Source organism: Cebus imitator, unplaced genomic scaffold (assembly GCF_001604975.1).
Source record: "Cebus imitator isolate Cc_AM_T3 unplaced genomic scaffold, Cebus_imitator-1.0 Scaffold3, whole genome shotgun sequence".
In the NCBI taxonomy this organism is placed as follows: Eukaryota; Metazoa; Chordata; class Mammalia; order Primates; family Cebidae; genus Cebus; species Cebus imitator.
In genome coordinates, this window is record NW_016107318.1 from 13,395,193 (window position 1) to 13,407,847 (window position 12,655).

Here is a 12,655-nt window from a genome sequence, read left to right on the forward strand (position 1 = left end):
CTGGACTATAGGTGTGAGCCACCATGCCTGACAAAGAAAAATCTTACAAAGCAGAAAGTCAGTGTTTCTATTTCCCTCCATCACATATTATCATTTATCTATTATGTCTCAGTCTGATGAGTGAAGAACATCATCTTCTTTATTTTGCTATTTGTTGATTACCTGTTGGATTGTACATTTTTTTTTCATGTATACTTTACATTGTAATACACTTCTATACACTTGTAGCAGCCATCTGCCCTATGTGCCTGCCTGTATCTCCCTTTTAAAGGAGGAACTGCCCCTCTCCTTTCCTATATGGTTCTGATGGGATTGACACCCAACTTGTCTTCCCACTCCAGTTTCAGCAATGAGCAGCCCTAGTGAACACCAATCAGAGAATCTCCCTGGGAGTTAACTTTGGGATTCTGGGAAATGGCATGGGGCAGGACATGGTCTTTAACTTCCCCAGAATTCATGAGGGGTAAAATGATGAGAGCCACAACTGTTTACAATCATCTTTTTGAGCTGCATAGAGAAATCCAGCTGCAGTAAGAGCCAATAAAGCCCACACACAAAAGGAAGATGAATGAAGAGACAGAGAGACCAAATAAAAGCGAACCTTTAAACTCCTTCATATAAGCACAACTTTAGCCAATCTACTCATGAAATTCTCAGTACTTTCTTTGATATTGTTACAGATTAGACATGCTAGAGATGGAGAGAGAGATAGAAATGGAAGTAGTTGTTGTTGTCACGTAGTCTAGTTTGTGTGAACTTTCTTCCCATTGGGATTTTGTTACATGAAAGGTGAAGTCAGGCAAAACAGGTGAGTCCACACAGAACCACAAATATTTAGGGGATTTGCATTTATTACAACAATCAGAAGGAGTTGCTATAGGTGGAAAATATAAAAAGTTGCTGAGCACAAATTCAAACCAATTTTTTTTTTCTTTTTTGGAGACAGAGTCTTGCTCTGTCACCCAGGCTGGAGTGCAGTGGCATGACCTAGGCTCACTGCAACTTCTGCCTCCTGGGCTCAAGCGATTCACCTGCCTCAGCCTTCCAAGTAGCTGGGATTATATGCACGCATCACCACACTGGGCTAGTTTTTTATTTTTTATTATTTTAAGCAGAGATGGGGTTTCACCATGTTGTCCAGGCCAGTCTAGAATTCCTGACCTCGGGTGACCCACCCGCCTCTGACTCCCAAAATGCTGGGATTACAGGCATGAGCAACTGTGCCCAACGTCAAACCAATCTCTTTTCTCCGCAATCCAAGACAATTTTCTTATTATAACATGCTTTATCTTGCATGCACAGGCTCTTCCAAAACCCTTTCCAGATTTTTTCCCCAAAGTCTAACAGCTGCCTCTGGTTATTATTCACTTCATTAGCATCGTCTTTTTAAATTCTATTGGCACTGTATGAGGAATGGGGCTCTTTCGGCAATGTCTTATAGAGCTGTGCATTATACATTCCTTAGAAATCGACCTATGTGAATGATGCCCTCAAGAAGTTCAGGCACAGCATCCCTGACCCCATTCGTGAGACAACTAAAAGGTAGTTGGACACTGCTCAGTCCCAGCTATGCCCCTGCTTCATTTGTGCAAATGCAAACTCTGTTCCTGGCTCAGTGCCACAAACAATGTTTTGTGGTCACAAGAAAGTAGATGTTCTGTGTCTTTTTGTGACTTTCCTATCTTGCCGCTTGCTCTTGCCGAACCCTACATGTTTTCATAAAATTAGAGACTTAACACATTCCTTTTTCTTTTTCAATAAAATTGAATGCATTTAAGGAATTCTGACTACACAGCGTCTCTTATCTTCTTACCTATTTTTCTATTATATTTGCTTTATCAATACACTTTTGTTTGCTTTCTATTTTGTAACATGCAAAAGTTTTAATTTATACATTGCCAATGTACTTTTCTTTTATTGCTTCTCCTTGAGTTGCTACACCTAAAGAAATCTTTCTTAACCTATAATCTCATAAATATTTACCTGTGTTCTCTTCTGGTACCTTTTAATGAGCACCTTTTTCATTTTAATGCATCCAGAATGTAGTTTTTAAAAATCATATGTGGATATGCTATTTCCAAAGACCTAGTAAGGTTGAAGAAGCTAATGTGTTGTTGTATGTAGGTAAAGGAGCCTCTAGACTGATTTTCTATTAACTGGCTCACATCCTCAATATTGGCTTCAATACAGCCCTTAACATTCTGCTTAGACTTTTATAGCCCAAGATGAAGGACCCAGTTCAGCAGCCTGATTCACTGAATTTTAGTTTGGTTCTGTATCCACACTTCACTGCATTCAGACATTTTCTCTATTTTTACATGAGCTAAGTGCTCACCTGTCTAAGCTAGGAAGGCAGCTTCATCATTGATGTCACTTAGGCATTAATTATTTTACATAGATTATGACTATGCTATTCAGCACATAGAGAGTGCTGCTTCTAATTGTAGAAGGTTTTGTTATTCTCAATATGGCTATTGAATTCCTTAATTTTATTCTCAGATGTGCAGAAAAGGGGAAATATACTGCCCAGACATATAAGTCCAGATGTGGCACTGAATGTTTGCATGTGTGTGTGTGTGTGTGTGTATACACATGCATACTTGAAAGTTATAATTTTAATTATATTTGTTTTAATTAATTTAATTTTAAACTTCTAAATACCAACATGCTTATTTCTGGTGTCATAAACTTTACTCCCACAAATATGGTTTAGGTGATGCGTGCTTTGTCAATCAGCACATCCTCCTGCTCTGGGCTACACACTGAGGGGAGCTACATGAAGGAAAATGATAAGCACTGTATTGTAAACACTAACAGTAGAATGGAACTGTCAATACCAAGAAAGAAACAAGCATAAAAAAAGACAAACCTCAGTACCAGAAATCTCAAAAAAATATCTAAAAATGTCAGCTACAAATTAAGAAGACATGGACATCGAAATGATTTTGACAGTTAATTTCAAATCTAAACACCTAGGAATTGAGAACCCATGACCTCACTAGAACTTGAAACCTTAGTGTCTATGTTTGGGTCATAATCATCACCTGGTTATCTTGATGATCTGGAGGAATAGACTATCTGGTTTGCTTAAGTCTTTGTATTAATATCAAATAAGGCACAAGTTCTCAAAACTGGATAAATTATAAAATGTATGTTCCTTCTTTCTTCTTCTAGTTCATCTCTTTTGCCATTGGCATGTATTAATTTACTTTTAAATATTGTCTGTTTATCAAATGTAAAATTAATTTATAATATCTACAATGACATAAGTTCTATGTTAAGCACTGAAAATAAAGAGATAATTCAGTCCCTTCCCTTACAGAGTTCATAACTTGATGGAAGGAGACACATAAGTATGAAAAAATGCTATCAGTCTGAGGAAAGATTTTTTAAAAAGACAAAAGAGGCCTCTGAATGAGGTGCTACTCACACTAAAATATAAAAGATGAATAAAAATCTGGAATATGGATTATGATTATTGTGGGGAGGTGTATGTGGCTTGAGGAAAAAGGCTTTAGTCCTGGTGCATCAGTTAGAGAAGCAATATCAAAATACATAATGATATATTATGTTTTCATAGCTCTTTGCAGGCTTACAAAGCCTCTTCTTGTTAGCCACAGCAACTAATAAAAATAGAAATGAGGTAACAGAATATCAATCTCCAAGTTCAAAACCAGGTACCAGTTTCAGCCACTCCAGCAGGGTTCTTAGAAATACAGATCATATGTGCCTGGCAAATACCTGGTATTTACGAAAAGCTAGGTCTATGGCTTAGATCAAAGAGTATTTTTCTACCTGAAGGAATTGGACAGGGCCACAAAAATACCTTTGACATAGACCACTGGTTTTCATGGTGTGTGTACTAGGGCTTCAGTGTTCTCAAGAAGAACCATAGCATGGGACAATGAGCAAGCAGATGTTCCAGCACTAATCTCATGGTTGAATAAATGACTTATATGTTGATTTATATATTGGACTTCTGTCTAAGATTTCACCTGTAAATATTCTGCTTCCTGGATAAAACAAAAAAGAGAGAATGTAAAACCTATATATTGTCCCACTGTCCTAAACATTGACTGTTTCCATTTTTGGAGAGAGTATTGGAATATTCTTTATCTCTAATAAAACTTAGAAAAATATCTAGAAATAACAAGAGAAAAGCATGTAGTCACATATAAGGGAAACCCATCAGAAGAGTAATAGATTTCTCAGCAGAAATCTTACAAGCCAGGAGAGAATGGGATGATATATTCAAAGTGCTGAAAAAAAAATTAAGAATACTATACCCAGCAAACTTAGCTTTCATAATTATAGAAATAAAGGCTTTCCCAGACAAGCTAAAACAGGAGATTCATCACCACTCACCAGCTTTACAAGACATGCTCTAAAGAGTCATATACCTAAAAGCAAAAGGACAATATCTACAATGATGAAAAAACATGAAAATATAAAACTCACTGGTGGAGCAAACAACACAAATAAGTAAGAAAAAGGAGTCAAATGGCACCACCAAACCATATAGGCAAACAATGAGAAAGAGAGATAAAGGAACAAAGGATCTACAAAATAACCAAGAAACAATAAACAAGATGATAGGAATAAGTCCTCACATAGCATTAGTAACCTTGAGTATAAATGAATTAAATTTTCTACTTATATAGACTGGTTGAATAGATTTTAAAAAACATAACCCAACCAAATTCTACCTATAAGAAATTCACTTAATCTGCAAAGACATAATAAACTAAAAGTAAAGAGAGAGAGAGAAAAAAAAGTATTTCATGCAAATAAAAACCAAAAGCAACCAAGAATAGCTATACATACATCACATAAAATAGACTTTAAGTCAAAAACAGTTCAAAGAGACACATAAAGGTCTTACATAATGATGAAGAGATCAATTCAGAAAGAAAGTATAATAATTCTAAATGTATAGGCATCTAGCACTGGAGCACCCAGATATATGAAGCAAATATCACAATATCTAAAGGGAGAGATAGACTCTAATACAATCATAATTAGGCACTTTAACACTCCATTCTTAGCAATAGATAGATCATCTAGACAAAAAAAAAAAAACAAACAAACAAAGAAACATTGGATTTAAGCTACACTTTAGATAAAATGAAAGTAACAGCAGCATTCTAAGAGAACCATTTTATAAAACATTTTATTCCATAGCTACAGAATACATTTTTCTCATCAATACATGAAATATTCTCCAGGATAGATCATATGCTAGGGCAAAAAACAAGTATCAAGAAATTTAAAAAATTCAAAATCATACCAAGTATCTCCTCAGAACATAACAGAATAAAACTAGAAATCAATAAAAAGGGGAACTTTGGAAATGGTACAAATGCATGAAAAATAAACCACATGCTTCTGAACAACTGTTGGGTCAATAAATAAATTAATAAGGCACTCAAAAAAGATCTTGAAACAAATGAAAATGGAAACACATTTTGTGCTAAGCAGTGCTAAGTGAAGAGTCTATAACAATAACTATCTTCATCAAGAGAGCAGAAATATTTCAAATAAAATATCCAATGATGTATCTACAGGAAATAGAAGAGCGAGAACAAACCAAACCAAAACTTAGTAGGAGGAAAAAACAATAAAGATCAGAGAAGAGCTAAACAAAATAGAGACTTAACTAGATACAAAGAATCGACAAAACAAGATGTTGGTTCTTTAAAAATATAAAATTAATAAACTGCTATCAAGGCTAACCAATAAAAAAAAGAGGAAAGGCCCGAATAAGTAAAATCTGAAATGAAAAAGCGGACATTACAACTGATAGCACAGAAATACAAAAGATCATCAGATCCTAATGTGAACAACCATGGTCTAATAAGCTAGAAAACCTAAAAAATGTGGGTAAATTTTTGGAAATATATAACCTACCAAGATTGAACCAGAAGAAATTTTAAAAACCTGAATAGACTAATATTAGTAACAAGACTGAACCAGTAACAACAGCAAAAAAAAGTCTCTCCACAGAGAAAAGTCCAGGACCAAACGGTTTCACTGCCAAATTCTAACCAAACTTATAAAAAAGAATGAATATCAGTTCTCATCAAACTATTCCAAAATTTTGAAAAAGAGGAAATCTTCCCAACTCATTCTATGAAGCCATCAACATTCTGATATGAAAACCAGAGATACTACAACAACAACAAAAAGAATCAGTCTATCAAAGAAGAAGAAGAAGAAGAAGAAGAAGAGGAAGAAGAAGAAGAAGAAAAGAAGAAGAAGAAGAAGAAGAAGAATAAGAAGAAGAAGAAGAAGAAGAAGAAGAAGGAGAAGGAGAAGGAGAAGGAGAAGGAGAAGGAGAAGGAGAAGGAGAAGGAGAAGGAGAAGGAGAAGAAGAAGGAGGAGAAGAAGAAGAACAACAACAACAACGGAGGAGGAGGAGGAGGAGGAGGAGGAGGAGAAAATTACAGGTCAATATCCATGAGAAATATAGATCCAAAAATCTTCAATAAAATACTATAATAGCAGACAACAACAGATCAAAAGATAATACACCATGATCAAGTGAGATTCATCCCAAGAATGTAAATATGGTTTAACACATACAAATCAATAAACATAATAAACCACATCAACAGAATAAAGGACAAAAACTGTATGATCACAAAAAAAGCACAAAATTCAACATTCCTTCATGATAAAAATACTCAACAGTCTAAGCCTAACAGAACATACCTCAGCATATTAAAGGCCATATGTGACAATCCATGGCTAATATATTGAATGGGGAGAAACTGAAGGCCTTTTCTCTAAGAACTGGACCACAACAAGGATGCCCACCTTCACCACTCCTATTCATCATAGGACTAGAAGTCCTACCGAAAGCAAGTGGGCAAGAAGAAAACAAATAAAGTGCCTCCAAATTGAAAAAGTCAAATTGTCTCTCTTTACAGATGATATTATCTTATACTTAGAAAAACCTAACAATACACCAAAAACCTTTTAGATCTGGTAAACAAGTTTAGTAAAGTTGCAGGATGCAAAATTAGCATACAAAAACCAGTAGCATCTTCATATGCCAATAATGAACTAGCTGAGAAAGAAATCAAGAAAGCAGTCTCATTTACAATAGCTATCCCGAAAAAATACCTAGAAATAAATCTAGCCACAGAGGTGGAAGATCTCTACAAAGGAAAGTAAAAGACACTGATAAAAGAAATTTAAAAAGACACAAACAAATGAAAAGACATCTCATGCTCACAGACTGGACAAACTTATATTGTTAAGATAATCATATTACCCAAATCAATATACAGATTCAATGCAATCCCTATCAAAATAACAATGACATTTTGCATAGGAAAAGAAAAAAAATCATATAATTTTTACAGAACCAGAAAAGAAAAAAAAAAACCATAAAATTTTTATAGAACCAGAAAATATTCAAAGCAATCTTAAGCAGAAAGGATAAACCTGGAGGTATCAAACTACCTGACTTCAAATGATATTACACAGTTATAATAATCAAAATAGTACAGTATTGACATAAAAACTGACACATAAGCTGAAGGGATAGAATAGACAGCCCAGAAATAAACCCACATTTTTACAGCCAACTGATTTTTTACAAACGCACCAAAAACATACATTGGGGAAAGGACATCCTCTTCAATAAATGTTGATGGGAAAAGTGAATATCCATATGCAAAAGAGTGAAACTAGCAGCCTATTTTTCGCCATATACAAAAATCAATTTAAGATGGATTGAAGACTTAAACTTAAGATCCAAAAGTGAAAGAAATAGTGGAGATACGCTAGGTCATTGGTCTAGGCAAAGACTTTATGGTTATGACCTAAAAATCACAGGCAACAACAACAAAAAATAGACAAATAGGACTGTAGTAAACTAAAAAGTTCTACACAGCAAAGGAAACAAAAAAGTGAAGACAACCTCTTGAAGGGAAGAATATATTTGCAAATTATTCACCTGATAATAGACTAATATCCAGAGTGTACAAAGAACTTAAACTACTCAACAATAAAAACACTGTTAAGGACATGCATTGAAATATGTATGTAACCACATGGACTAGCCTGGAGAATGTTCTGAGGCAGACAGCTCTCAGGCTCCAGGGAGTGTACACTTTGGTTCCTTTTGTTCCAGAGGCAGCCTCCCCAGTGTACTGCACCACCCATTCCTCAGATATAGGACACTGCAGGGGCCAGACTGCTGGGGATGCTACTGGGTGCCACTGCTACCCTCTGGGTGGATGTGAGGAGATGTCATGGGACTTCAGAGATGTGGAGACACAGGGGCTGTTGGGCCCTAGGGCAGGATGCAGTCTAGTGCAGGCTGGGCTGGGCTGGGCTTTCAAAATGTTGCTATGTTGCAGCTATTTAGGTCCCAGGGAGCGTATGGGAGTGAGCTTCTTCTCTGGAGCAATGCCATTGTGCAATCTTCATGAAGTTCCCTATGCTGTTTTCAGGACCTACTAGGGTCTAGGGGCTCTCTCATGGCTAGAGTTGCAGGGGTCCATAGTGAAAATGTGGACCACTAGAATCTCTCACCTATTCTTTCCTTATACTGGGGAGTCTCCAATTGTAGCCAGCTCGGCTGCCTGACTTCCCCTTTTTAATCTTCTTCAGATGTTTCCTATCATTTCTCTGTTGAATTTCATTGTTCTTTCTTAGATGTTCTAATTGAAGTGTGTTTATCTACTCACTATTTTGATTGTTCTTTGTGAAAGAGGCAAGAGCCAGATGCTTCCAGTCAGCCATCTTGAAGCCCCATTAGTCCAAAAGTTTTATCAGCAAAATCCGCTAAGCAAAACCTCTCAGTGGATTTTGCTCTGGAGCAAAACCTCCTTAGCCACATTTGTTTTTCTAAACAAAATAAGCATTTTATTTAAACCCCAACATATAATAGCAATAAATATTGCATAGAGATCTACAGTAATGAAGTAGAAAGTTTAAATAGTTAAATGGAGAAAATTAATACTTATTTTATTCTCTTAGCTGAAAAAATAATTTTTGTCAGTATTATGAACATTAGAGTTATCAAAGAAGAGAATTTGGGAAAATTGGTGCTCCATATTCAAAGTATGATTAATGTCCAAGAAGCAGTATAGAATGGAGATTAAATGTGTACATTAGGTCAGATCTTGGTTCAAATCTCAACTTCAAATGGGGAACCCTGGGAAAGTTAATCTCTCTGAGCCTCAATTTTTCTCTGCAATAAAATGTACAGTTCCCTCTTAAAGTTGTGGGGAAGAATAGATAGATAGATGAGATGGAGCAGCCAATAGGCAATAAATAATAAGTGGTAGGAATTAAGTTAATTATAGTTGATGAATTGTGGAATGTTAACTATTCCTTTTCTTCCTAGACCTAGACAAAAATTTAAGTGTTAAAATAAACTATTATCAATCACTTTAGAGCCCACTCCTGAAACAAAACATCACATTTAACCAGGCATGAATTCACTTTATATGGTAATATTTCACAGTTGTGCTTTACTGTACTTATTTAGGTTCTATCAGTCAACAACTCTTTAATTTCCCTACCTTTACTCTGAAATACTTCAATAAAATGTATCCTTTTATAGCTGTATGTGTCAACATTGACTCTTCTCTACATTATAAAATGACAACAATAAAGAGATACTGTTTTTAGTTACTCTAGCATTGTATCTTCTTCTTATATCACCAGTGGAACCAATAACATGATTTATCTTAAAAGTTCTCCAGGAATGTAATTAGAGCATTCAATTCCTAACAAATAATCAATTTTCCTGTAACACAAATCCTTAGATACTTTATAGCCTTTGATTTGCCACCTTTCAAGTTAAGAAAACATAAAAATAAAAGGAAATTAACAATATTAATCTATGTGACATTGCATTCATTAAAGACACTGAGAACATGCTCCAGAGTGTAAAGAAAAAACATTGAATAAGAGTTAACAGAACTAGAGCATAATCCCACCTTCACCATTCATCAGTATTGGTGACTTAAGCTCTCTGAGCTTCAATTTTCTTATCTGTATATTGAGAATAATAATATATAACTCACAAAATAATGTGAAAATTAAAGGTAAAATGCCAAAGCTGGTGCTCACATGTAGTAAGTAGGTCCTCTAAAAATTTAAATAAATTAATTTAAAAAAAGAAAATGCCTGGATATTCCCTGCAGTTACAGCTCCTCCCCAAGTTTTACAAAAGAAAAGTAATTCTGTTAATCAAAGTATTTCCTAAGAGCACTAATTTTTCAATAGGTTTAACTAACATAAGAACTCTTTTTCAAGAAAAACTTTATGTAGAAAGAAAAAATGTCATATGTTAAATGGTCAGAAGCAGAGCACTTTCTTACAATTACCAACCCACCCATCCATCCACCTACAAAATATCATTGTCAATAGTTGTCAGGCATGGTGTTAGACCCTCGGAATACAAAGAATGACATATGGTTCCTGCTCTTAAGGAACTGGCATACAACCATATCTAACCTCTTCTCCTGGATGAATGTAACATGCTGGTTGGTGCAAGTAGAGGATCATGGATGGACACACAGTAACTAAGGTCAGGTATAAAGGTACATGGAATAAACTGTTGGCTACAGACCCAGCATAATATAACACAAAGTCAGACTTGAACAATGCTGCTGGGAGCAAGGAACAGTTAGAAACATCACATGCACAAGGACAGGTAGAAAACAAAAAGTAGTTCCAACAGGAAGGCTCAACTCTGAAGTTAAGGAAGACAAAGCAAAAACATTATCTGTCCAAAGGCAGACACTGGAGAAATCCCATGTGGTGATAGTTTACTGTAGAGGGATTGTAATTCAAGTATAACTCCTGGATGCTTGAAGATTGGGTAGAAGTAGATGGTAGATGGCTTAGAGCAAGTTTGAATAAGGAGATGATGAAAATACAGGAAAAAGATATTCAGTGAAATAATAATACATAAAACTGTATCATACAAGGTTCAGTGAGGCACCGCATCCTAGGAGAAACCCTGATTATTTGTAGTGAATTCAGAGGAAGGAACTACATGAGGAAATGCTGCAGATATGATTTCATGCTGGGAATATTTGCAGCAACTGGGCTTATGTAGCCTGAAGAAGAGAAGGTTTAAGGGTGCTATGATAGCTCCAGTGGACTGTGTCCCCTAAATTCATATGTTGAATTCCTAATCCCTAATTTGATGGCATTAGGAAGTGAGGTCTTTGGAAGGTACTTAGGACATGAGAGTGGAAGCCTCATGAAGTGGATTAGAGCCCATGTAAAAAGGACCCCAGAGAAATGCCATGCGAGGACACAAGGAGAGGATAGCAGTCTGCAATACAGAAGAGGAGCCTCACTGGAACGCAACCATGGTGACATTGTGATCTTAGAGTTCCAGCCTGAAGAGCTGTGAAAAATAAATGTCTATAGTTTCCGAGACACTCAATCTATAGTACTTTGTTATAGCAGCCTAAAGTGACTAAGATGATAACTAACCTCAAATATCTAAATGGCTATTGAGGAAAGAGGAAACACATTCTGAATAGCTCCATAAAAGCCATTCCCAGAGTTTTCTCTGTGCTCTCTAGTCTCTTCTGAGATCCAGACCTTTATATGTAACTGTAATCTGCATAGTTAATTCACTGTCCACTATAACTTTAAACTTAATTTCCTTTATAGTTGTGTTACACTTCCCACCAAAACTCCCTTTTATTCTAAAATCTATATCCTTTTCTTATTGGCATCTCCATACCAAGACAGAAAACTGAACATCATCCAAGATGCTTTCTCTAATACCTCCCCATCAATTTAGTTACTTCCCCTAGCTTTTCACTGGTAATGTCAACATTCAAGCTTCAGCATTTCTTACCTATGCAATGACAATAATCTATAGTGGGGCTCCCTAAGAACAGACCTACCCTCTTGCAATTCATGTCTGCACCAAAATATTTTGTCTAAAGAACAGCTACGGATCCCTGTTGCATACAGTAGCCTTGCCAGCGCACACAATAATACCAGGTCCTATAGAGGCAGGGTGTAAACAGGTGTTAGGAGTTTCTCAGTTACAGACATTTGGGAAACAGAGTTTAATGAAAACCTGTCTTAGGTATCACAATCAACATAAGCATACTAACATCTGAGAAGCCTTTAAGTTAAAAAAACAATTATTTAAATGTGTGTAACCAATGTTTCTTTTTTGACTACTTAACCCTTCTTAGCTTTTTAAAGAGTTGGTATTCCATAGAATATATTTCAGTGAATGCTGGATTGTGAGATGAAATCTCAAATCAGGATGGCCTGTAGAACCATTCATAAGTGGTTTTCAACTTTATCTACTAGTATATTATTAATCAATTCAGTAAATATTAATTGAACTGCTATGATGTTATGTGCTAAAGAAACAACAGTGAGCAACTAGACATGGTCCCTGTCTTCAAGTATTTATCTATCGTTTCCAAAAATGACCATCTTTTTATTTCTTCAAGCCTTTGCACACACTATGCCTACTTTCCTCAGTATCCTTCCTCTATCTTCACCTGACAAACTCCTCTTTGTTCTTCAGTTGTTTACTTCCTGAACTGTGAGGTCTTTGACCATAGAGAATATTTTATTCACTTTTACTTTCCTATGCCTAATGCTGTACCTAACACTTAATTCTAGTCAATGATGCATATTAAAT